Consider the following 12,069-nt stretch of genomic DNA (forward strand, 5'->3'; position numbering starts at 1 on the left):
GTGTACACTTGCAGTTCGTATACGCCAGAGCGGAATAATATCATTCATTTCGACCCATAATTCGTGAAAAATGGATATAGCAACATAATCGCACCGACGGCAGCCAGAACAAAGAAGATTACAAAAAACATCCTGTCGAGCACCAACACGACGAATTTCTTTTCCTCCATCATCTGTTGAAACGGTATTATTATAATTGTATCTTCAACCGGTATACTATAGTACACTATACGGTGGTGTTCTTATATACTGCAGTCGCGTTGACATGTACCGAGAGTAGAGACCTCTAGTTCAGCTAAGAACAATCGTTATTTTTGATACGTGCATCGCAGGACCGTAACTGCCGCACCCCAAACCCCCCAATTGGGGGGGGGCGAGCTCGAAGGGGCCCAGAATTATCTCGTGAATTAGCATAAATTATAAAGTATTTATTGAAAATTTATGCTGCTTTTTCAATATTTTTTCGCGCCCCGCGCGATATCAAGTTGTCAAGTATCTTGATTATTGAGTACTCTTCACCCAAGAAATAAATACGCAAGATTTATAGAAATGGGTATATCGGCGTTGGCCATTACCGCGCCACGACGCACCAAGATATATATTTTAGGCCATGTAACATGCGACTCCAAGGAATGTGCCAGAATGATCGGCAGCGATAAAACCTTGGCCGAAAAGGACTGCGCTTATACTGATACGTATAGATTTAATTGTCCATAGGCGCCTATATGACTGAAGCCGAATGTTCCTGTCTTAGCAATCTGAACCTCACAAGAGAAATACCATCCCGCAGGGAAATATTATATGCCAGTGAAGAAATAGCAATTTGAAATCGTGTGCGTCTTTTAGTTTAGTACATTTATGCTACTATAGATTTTTCGATATAGCGGAGGTCACGAAATAACATCATGTAACGAAGTCATACCAACGAGTCCGTCTGCCTGAGGATGTTTAATTAGCCTATTATTTACGGACCCTACAGTGTCCAAGACACCTCACTCATCTCTGCCGGTAAATCTGATAACACGAGCAGAGAGGACAAGAAATTGACAGCAATATATATGCAATTCCCGATCTTATTGACCGATTTTATTATGAATTATTGACAATTTTCGCGCTTGGCGCGTGCTCACTAAATAGTACAAATAATTTTGCGGTAAAAGCGAACAACGTCATGGGGGGAGGGTCGGTTTATCGCCCTATGAGAGCCCAAGACCCTAGTTTCTTCGGAGCCTGACGAAGTGCTGTTTCGTTCCTGCCGACAGGTATACGCCCGAAGATATTTAATTATTATTGAGTGGTCCTAACTTTTCAAACACACCTCACTCCGCTCTACCGGTAAATCTGATTACGTGAGCAGAGAAAGGATGAAGATTGATAGCAATATATATGCAATTCTCGATCATATTGACCGATTCAACCATGAGTTATAAAAAAAATTCGCGCCTTGCGCGGTTAGACGAGAAAAGCTTACACGTTAAACGGATACCCAATATAGATGAAAAGTTGCGGTAAACAACGTATAAGGTGAGGGGGTTCTGGGGGGCTAAGCCCCCCCAGAAGTCCGTTTTATCACCCTATGGGGGGCCCAAGACCAACTTTTATTTTTTTTGGGGGGGGGGGAGGGGGGCTGACGAAGTGCTGTTACGGCCCTGTGCATGCTTTATAGCTATTTTCAGTAATCAGAGCTGGTCGAAGTGGCGTTGCAGAATTGGGATGGTACAAACGTTCCCGTTCGCACACGAGCTCGGTGAATCGTTTAACGGAATGAACAAACGTATGGCGGGGAGGGCAATTTGCGGGAAACCCTTTTTAAAACCAGCAATTCACGGCGACAGTAGTTTTTGGGAAATAAATACAACGTTTCGCTTAAAAGTCTTATTGAAAGTAGTAGCAACTAACTCGAAATGCGAAAAAAAGAGGACATTCGGGCATTTTATAGCATCCTTATAGCATCTTCGCAGGACCATTCCTTTTTCTTGAGAAAAAAAAAGCGGACAAATCCTCATAGAAGAGGACATATGGAAAGTCTACTATTGACAATATACCAAACCCTATGAATGATTGAATGAGTAAGTAAATAATTTGGCTTCTGAAACTGTAGGAGTAGGAGGGGAAATAATCTAAAAATATCAACACATGAGTAGGCTATATAAGGTAAGCAGACAAACCTATTTAATTACTTAGATACAGTAGAATGGGGTCACCAACTCGAATTCGGTTTTAGAGTTCTCAAAATCACGAGATAGTGTATATCAGTGCTTTTCAACCTTTTTGAACTCCATTCGCACTTTTTTTTGAAAAATAATTTCATTCGCACCAGTCAGCCGAAATCTAGTACACGAAAAGAAAATGAAGAAACTTATCACTTTTGTATTCGTAGAGCTTCTCGGAGGTACAGGGCTTCATTATTTTGCATTCAGCGTATCGTAATATTGATTAATCAAGCACTAAAATCACTGCAGTAGAAAAATCACAGATATCGCACTCCCGTTGTTCTCAAGAAGTTCGTTGCATTTTTTGGGGGTATCGCGCAGTGATTTCCTTCGAAGCTTAAAGGGCGAACCCAAGAACAATATTCACTTGCAACAATATCACTTTGCCTTTAAATTCACATGTTATGTCATCGCGATGGGAATGTGTTCGCATTTGGAACGCACAAAATAGTGAAACTGCACTTGAATCGTAGCATCAGTGTAGCGACTAGCACCTTTGGTTCGTTTTCTGACAACATTCGAAAAGATGCTTCGCGTACTAAGGTATGTTAGCCGATTGGGTGGTTCGGTGGGCTTTGAAATCAGAAATGCATTGCTCTACAAACCACACAATCCGAGTAATTGATGACTGTTATTTATGGATAAGCTTAGGCTTCATTCACTTCTTATCTATGCAGTACACAAATCAACATATCTTTCAATAACAATGTTCGTCATCCTTGTGCTGTCAAAGCCAACACTTGCGCCTTCTTGAATAATTATTACTTACATAATATTCATGATTAACACACAGTTATATCTGCCCGGGTAGCCAACTGCGAGATGGCTCTTAGGTCAATCGTACAATATTGGAAAACTGACTGAAATAATGCCAAATTATCGTTACTATCCCACATATCATTATACATAAAGAGTAATGAGGTCCAACCGTCTAATTAAGCATAAATTAGGCTGCAGAAGGAATATCGTAAGACATACGGCTTGGTGGATTTGATTTTGCTTTGCAGAGGGTGCTCACTGCTCATCTGCTCAAGCTAAATCGGTAGAGTTCGGAATATTTCAAAGTTTATAGTACAAAGGCGGTACTAACACGAACCAGGCAAACTTTTCCAATGGATCAGCAAGCTTAGTGGCATCACCAATATGTTATATATAGGCCTATGCCTTTACGATCTAGACCGAAAAGATCATCGCTCCATCAAATATGCCGGACCTGATGTGTGGAACAGTATCCCGCCGGCCATCCGACAGTCGACGAGCATGTCCACATTCAAGTCGAAATACAAGCAATTACTACTAAATAAATACAGTCCATCCTAAAGATTACCGGACCACGACTGACCTATCGATCTCGCTTCCCATGACATGCCGCCCTATTTCTTGTCGCATTCTTCTTCTATACTATCTTCTTTACTTTCATTCAGTGTGCATGCCTCCTCTTTACATTGCCTAGGCCAAGGTGGGTGTCAGATTCCATAGACTACTCCTTGTCGCTTCGACATCTTCCTGTCTTTTCATTGTATCGCATTTTTGTGGTGTATTGAACTGATAAAATTGCTAATAAACCAATGATGATGATGACTTGGCCTGATATCATCAGTCCAAGAACAGGAAAGCGTGACTAAGCCTAAATGGTGGAGTTCGCATTACCAACAGGCCATTGCACTGGTCAGTAGATAAGCTGCCCAGTGACCTAATAATTCGATGTGATGCAAGATAAATATTCATTGGACGTAAGACACTAATGTGCTAACACTAATTTTATTTCTAACAGCCTCTAAACAACACTTGCTATAGATCTAATGTGCTAATTGTTATAGTTGAAGAACAGTGGCGTAGCAGCCACTTAGCGGTTCTGGCTCTGCGCCAGGGGCGGCAGGCTCGAAGGGGGCGGCAAAATTTGGCTGCACACTGCACAGTGAGAGATATGGTATTCTTTTTCGCCTGCACCATCGAGATGCTTTGACGACGGAGATGCGATACGGACTTTATAGTAAGGTCATCTAGTCTGCACCCCCGTTTTTTTCTCTTCCGTAATTGCTGAGCGCCTAGCGGGATAACCGCGGATACCAGTTTTTGAGTCTTTGGTCTGACCCGGCCGGGGATCGAACCCACGAACTACCGATAAAGAAGCCGGACGCATCACCATTACAATATCTCGCTGGACACAGCGTAGAGGTACAAAGCCGACTAAAAGAATTGTAATTGGTAGTCCTATAGCTGGCGTCCCGTGAGCTGAAATTTAATCAAACAGGTCTCAATCGAAAGCTAGTGCCGCTCTGATTCTGAAAAAACGAAATAATATGTTAACGTGGAGATGGAACCACTTCGAAATAGCCGTCAAGGCCGATTGTTCGGAGAGTTCGCAGAAAAAGGAGAATGCCGGACGAACAATCAGAAGATGCTGGCGTCAGTGTTGTTGAAAAAGTTAGACGATGCCTGTTTCAAGCTTTGGACAGATTTAAACTTGAGGCTGAAACTAGGTTTACCGGCATACACCACTTAAATGATTTGTTTGGATTTTTGAATTCCCGCGCGCTGCTGCAAAGCGAAAGTCACAATTTATTCACCAGCGCTTTTAGAAGCACTTATGACGACGAGGTGGACTTTTTGGAGTTAGCTGCGAAAATTGTCATGCCTTATACCTTCGAATTAGGGATCATATAAATCAGAAGATTTCTAGCTTTTCAAACAAACCAATATGAGGCCTCTAGGACGAACACAAATTAAGATATGATCATATGAAATTGTTCAACTTGAGATTTTAAAAGGGTTAAGAGACTGGTGCGGAGCAGTGAAACCACGTTTGATCGTAGTGCTACAACGTTTGATGTTTTACAGTGGTTAATGCAAAGATACTTGATTCGACACCATATTTATGCTCGTGTCTGAAACTTTATCTGACCATTGATGTTTCAATTGCGAGCTGTGTGAGGACGAGCTTCTCGAAACTCAAAGTGATTAAGTCTTATTTATGTTCTACCACGAATAATGATCGGCTATTAGCTTTATCCATTCTGTCTATAGAAAGAGACTACGTTAAAAAACTTGAATTTGAGGATGTTATCGCTGATTTTGCTTTGATGCGTCTATTGATTTTGTATTTGGACAATACATTCGTTCGCCATTTCTTATCTTTGTATTTTTGGCCTTATTAACGTTGAGACGGTGAGGTTGAAACGCGGCATATTGTTTGTAATTATTTTAATTGACAAGATTGCTGGAACATGAATCTATGACGAAATTTGCTGCGGTCTACTTAGGGGGAGGGGGCGGCATTTTAAGCGAGAGCCAGGGGCGGCAGCACATGCTGCTACGCCAGTGTTGAAGAAACGCTAAATTCTGCTGTTAACCATCATGAATGTGTGCCAAAATTCCAATATTTTGCATTCAAATATGCCAAAATGTCAACACTGGCATCGGCCACTTATTACCTACATTCCTACAAGGTCTGTGTATACAATATCCTATTCCATACACGGTGGATGTTTCCGAGCAACTGATACCGATTCCACTCCTTCTTTTTTTCCATGCAGTGACGCAATCCTCTTGCGCGGAAATATTCTCAAACTTTGCAATATACACGCATCGGGAGCGTTCCTCACTTGTGAACTAGAAAAGCCTAGCCACCAACAACTTTTTTGAATTGCTTCCAAGCGACAAAATTTACGGGCTCACTGTACAGTATTTAATATCGTGTTAAGTTTATGTTATTATTCCACGTCGAAAAAAGTGAGAAACATGGACAATTTTCATTCGCACTCATCCGCATTTTTCATTCGCACCATTCGCACCACGCTCGTCATTCGCACTGAAATATTTTTCATTCGCACTAGTGCGAACCGTCACACAGGTTGAAAAGCACTGGTGTATATGATAATGACATTGAGAATTATTTCTCACGGCGGCGAACAGGATCACTATATCCACATCAATTTTCTTTTTATGATATGGCCTTGTCATCCGAGTTGGATGGTGCATTGAGTGACCTGTAGGCCTATAACAGATCGATGTTTCGTTATTGCAATATTGCGGCTCACTGCTTCATTCAGGCTGGAAAAGTAGCCATGAAGCCCATGTTAAGGTGGTGACCCCTGCAGTATAGAATAAATAAAAATGAACTACTTCTAGGTATATAAGTTGACCACAATGCGAAAGGCTTCGTAGTAAACAGCAGACATGGGGTAATCGCGATTAGTAATCGTAATCGATTACGACGATTACAGCATTTTCAAGTAATCGTAATCGCAATCGATTACATTCGAAAAAATTCCGAAGTAATCGTAATCGTAATCGACTACTTCCCTTATCTAATCGATTTCTTTGTAAAAGAACGATTGCATTTTATTTGTAAAACGACTATGACATAAACTGAACATTCGTGAACAAGGAAGATGTATTATACCAGGTTCATGATAACACAAACGTCTGATTTTTAAATGTCATTGCTCATTATTACGTCAGAAGTAGCCTATTAGCTTTGCTAGTCATTGCGTAAGAAGTATCCACAGTAAAGAGATATTCGATGTACGTCACGTACATTCGTGTGATTGTAAGAACACCCGCCATGCTGTATATCAGGTTATCAACCCGTTCAACACGTCAGCACCCCGCAGCAGGATAATTAATCACCACTCTACCTGGTAACTTGTGTATTGATGTTTGGTTATGCAAACGCATTTAGACCGTTGCTGCTTGGCGAGCAGTAGGTCTATGTAGTACGTACGCACACCGGTCAAAGATTTGAAATTTTGTACCCGTCAAATAAAATATTACGGTTTCCACAACGAAGCAATAAAAATCAACAGTTGCTGATATATATCACAACCGAGCCGTTTTTGCCGTTTCTCGTGGCGGCAGCTTGCAGTACATTATCTGTATTGAGTTGAAGGCAGAATTTTATGTTCTCTTCATCTTATTCTTATATGACACTACATGAAACATGCGCTAATCGTTATTTCATAATTCTTTACTTAACATTGGGACCTGCTGCCATAGCCATGGGCTTATATATCATGTTAGCGTGGGTTGTAGCTAGAATCAGGACCAAACAGCTATTCGTCCCCCAGTCCAAACGTTAGTTGTTGGCCCCCATAGGGAGATAATTTCAAGTTGAAGACTGAATTTCATCAATAACATTGGTAATCGCATTACATTATTATTAATTTTTATTCCTCTCTCTCTCTGACCCCGATGGTCAGATTTACCTGTAGAGCTAGTGGGACGTAATTCATAATTATAACGTCTGTTATCTTGTTATAATTACTCTAGTGTATGTTGTTAATTCGTGACTTTCGGTATGTTATATAGTCAAAAGATATTGTTGTATCCCTAACGTAACAGACTAAAAGAAAAACTTTCGTGAGACGCACACACAAATTGTCATGTCTTTAATGCTCTGTGGGTGTCCGGGTGGCATTTGCATTGCGGGCTCGGATTGGAAGGACTGGTCTATTAGTCATGCCCCCCCCCCCCAGCGCGGCTATTGACAATGGACACATACCCTAAGTTTCGGCCAAGGTCTTTCTTTAGTAGCACACTTCATGAAGTCGCGTGTTGGTCGAAATTGCATATGTCTTTTGGTGTGTCGTGGCACGGTATTGACTGGAACCTAAATGGCTATTGCTATAAATTAGGGTTGCATTTAAAACAAAAATAAATTTAAAGCGAGCATGTTTACAACAAGGCCCTTGTTTAAAACATGTTTTTTTTAAGCCTTGACGTCACGAATGTGGATTGACATTGACAATTGAAAATATAGGGTAAATATAGCTCCTTTGACGAAATATCTGTACTATAACTGTTGAACCGACTATTTTGAGGGGTTCCAACCAATGTTCCCTCTAATTTTTCACGACTCTGCGCAAACATGCCAACTTACTGCGCAGGCCCTTGGACAACAGTGCGCAACCAGGCCCCCATAGGGTGAAAACCTGAACTTCTGGGGGGCTTCGCCCCCAGACTCCCCTCGGCCTATGCGCCTTTTGCCGGTACTTAACATCGACATTGGGTGCCCGTTCATGGTTACTTCGTCTAAACGCGCGAAGTGTGAAAAATTTATATAATTCATGATTGAATCGGTCAATATGATCGGGAATTGCATGTATATTGCTATCAATTTGGGTATAATGACTTCGTTACATGATGCTATTTCGCGACCTCCTATCTGCTATGTTAGGCTTACCATACGTCCTCTTTTAAGAGGATTTGTCCTCTTTTTTGACTTTTTTGAAAGTGTCCTCGGAGGACGCCCTTTTGTCCTCTTTTTTGAGATTTTGTCCTCTTTTTTAGGATTTAGAGCAGATTTAGAGCAAATTGCGAGTGATATGCCACATATTAGCACAGACGTGAAGCTCCGACGGGTGAAAAACGGTGATTTTAACTCTGAGCGAAAAGATGACCTTGTTTTTTTTTTTTTTTTTTTTTAGTCATCCATCTGGCGATGTGGAGTAAAGAACATTATTTTGAGATCTGAGCGGAAAAGATGACCTTTTTTTTTTTAGTCATCCACCTGGCAATGTGGGGAGAAAAACGGTATTTTGAGTTCTGAGCGGAAGAGATGACCTTTTTTTTTTTTTTTTTTTTTTTTTAGTTAACCAGTCACAAAGTGGGAAAAATTAACCGGTTTTTGCGAATTCTACTCCGATTTTGAAAGTTGGAAATTTATGAAAAAGTGTCCTCTTTTTAGATTTCCAAAATATGGTAAGCCTATGCTATGTCAAAAGATATTCAAATCGCCCAAACGTACTAAACTATAAGACGTACACGATTTCAAATTGATATTTCTTTACTGGCAAATAATGTTCCCTCGATATGGCATTTGTTTTGTTGTGGGACTCGGATCGCCAGGACAGGAACATTTAGCGCCAGTTGTTAGGCGCCTGTGGACAATTAAACATATATATGTATAATTGTATATATATCGAAGTTTTCGGTTAGCACAAGGGCAGTCCTTTTCGACCAAGGTTCTCTCGCTGCTGATCGTTCTGGCGCATATCTCGGAGTCGTATGTTACATAGTCTATAACTTCATTTGTCATGGTGCGTCGTGGCGCGGTAATGGCCGACGCCCAAGTGCCCATTTCTATAAATCATGCGTATTTTTTATTGGGGAAAGGGTACGCAATAATCAAGATATTTGACAAAAATAAATCGCGCGAAAATTTTTTTGAAAAGTTAAAAAAAAATACACCATGATTTATGTTAATTCACGAAATAATTTTGGGTCCCATTCGAGCTCGGCCCCTCCAATTGGGGGGTTCGGGGTGCGGCAGTTACGGTCCTGAGCAAATCTTACGCAATGTTTATGCCACGCGGAGAAGACTATTCGTTAGTTTCTCGCAGATTAATTTCGAGCTAGCCCAACTTTGGTAAACCATGTTATTTTGCCATTCCCAGAAGATAATGCGCTATTGAAATGATATCAGTATCGCTCACGCGTACGAGACCATACTAAAAGAATAAATCTCTTTCGTGAGGTGCCCGTGATTGCAAATTCTCATTTATTCACGGAGCGCAATATTTACCCTTGCGGGCCGCACTTGTACCTTCGTTTCAGACTTCAGCGATAACACTATTTGCCTCTGGCAATGTTCCCTCTATTTATTTCACGAGTCTGCGCGCCTGCGCGGCCCCTTGTACAACAGTGCGCAACGATTAAAAAAAACATCACTTCGGATTTTTTGTGCGCAGCTTAGATTTTCTGTGCGCAGAGACCGTTTCAGCACTGCGCATTTGCGCACGTGCGAAGCTTAGAGTGAACATTGGTTCCCGCACAAAAAATCCAAAGTGATGACCTTTTTTTAGTCGTTACGCACTGTCGTCCAAGGTTCTGCGAAGCGAGTTGGTGAGTGTGCTCAGACTCGTCAAAAATTAGAGGGAACATTGGTTCCAACCAACCCATATCGATGTACGTCGGTCAAATCGGGTGGTAATTGTGGAGAGCATTTACACAATTATGGCATAATTTTACAACTTAAAAAAACACAATTTAGTTTTTTTAAAGCCTTTGTTTAAAACACTGTTTAAAACATGTTTTAAACAATGTGTTCTAAACAACCATTTGTTTTAAATGCATGCCTACTATAAATTATATATGCTTTTTTGTTGAGGGGGAGACGTATGCATTCCAAAATCAAGCTTATCTAGAGAGAATTTTCAAGTTAATTAAATCTCTCGAGAATGCTGTATAATTTATGTTGGTTTACAAAATACTCTTGAGTCCCCTCCGAGCTCGCTCCCCACCCTATGGGTAAATTTTGGTTGCGGCAGTCATGGACCTGGCAAGAATGCAATTCGTTGGGTGCGATAAATCGTCCTCTATAAAAATGGGCAATGGGTACATTATGACGTAACAGACAAATGACGCATCTTTTTTAAAGGAAGTTTGTTATCCCATTAGGCCTTTTCAGCGCAATCCATATATTGTCTTCCAATATAACTTCTAAAATGCAAAATAAATGTCATCGTGAGTAATCGTGATTACTTTTCCAATGTAATCGTAATCGTAATCGACTACTTCCTGATTTTGCTGTAATCGTAATCGTAATCGTAATCGCGTCATTCGGAAGTAATCGTAATCGCAATCGATTACATTCATGAAGTAATCACCCCATGTCTGGTAAACACCTACCTTTATCTGGTGCAGTTCCTGTTTGAGTAACTGTATGGCAATCAGAACTGATTCGAAGTATACCTTCATTTTCCGTTCTATAAGGTTTTCTGTACTGTCCAGTTGTCTCAATTTTTATTCCGTCTGCATGAGGCGCTCGATTGACACATTTTAGACATCTCAATTCAATAGCATGCGCATTTACCTTAAAAACAAGACCCTTGTCTGATCGAGCCGATCGTGAAGCTCGTTGTAGCGCTAGCCGAATTTCTCTTCCAAGCTCAATGGTTTCAAACATAAGTACTTCGGGGCCGTTCTCATCAGAAAATATTTCACGGGGATGCAACAGCGACTGTAAAGCATACGCCCACATCATTTTCCATAAAATATTATATACTCCTGATTTTCCAGGTGTCAGGCAAGCGCAGCACATGCCGGCATGCCTGCTTGAGCATTACGCATCTGAATTTACAGATATAATATTCCATATTTGTCACTCCAGGGAAGGGCACCGCCGCAATAGAAATGCGACATGTATAGGTTTGTGTTGGCATAAAATTATAATTTAGGAATACACCAGATCATGGAACCGTATATATATTAAACGTTGTAAAAATTAGTCATTGGTCACTGATGCTACCTCGACAACAAAGGCATAGTGTAACGCAAAAAGTAAAAGGCGTGCAGCCCATAATTGATTTGGTGATCTCAACCTCAATTTGTACGCACGGTTATAATAATTATGAATTATAATGTACCACATGGGTTGGTAACTTTTTTGCTTTGCGGACCGGTTTCAAATATGATTTTTTTCGCGGACTGGTCTTCAAGACACACAATATGAACTAATATGATATCTGTCTGGTAGCTATATATTCAATATTCAATAAACCTTCGAGCGTTACGCTCGGATAGGGTCCTGCAACATATCGAACACTGAGAGTATTGTTACAAATACTGAATATTGAGAGATCTAATTTTGCTCGCCCCGATTCGTCTGAAAATAGTTTTTATTACTGGCTGAGTGCGTTCAGGAGAACGATAAGAATATGACAATACGTTTTCACGAAATAGGTGAAAAATAACATCACGCAAAGTTCGATGGAAACGCTTATCGTATAAATATTAAATTGACTAGTTCTACATTTTTATCAGTGAGCTTGACTACCATAATTCCGACTTTCGCTTAACTTCCTAAAGTATATGCACTTTTCGCGGACCAGTAGTGAACTCCTCGCGGAACGGC

The sequence above is a fragment of the Botryllus schlosseri genome, chromosome 14, assembly GCF_051294905.1.
Source record: "Botryllus schlosseri isolate E-star chromosome 14, Bs_hap1, whole genome shotgun sequence".
Lineage (NCBI taxonomy): Eukaryota > Metazoa > Chordata > Ascidiacea > Stolidobranchia > Styelidae > Botryllus > Botryllus schlosseri.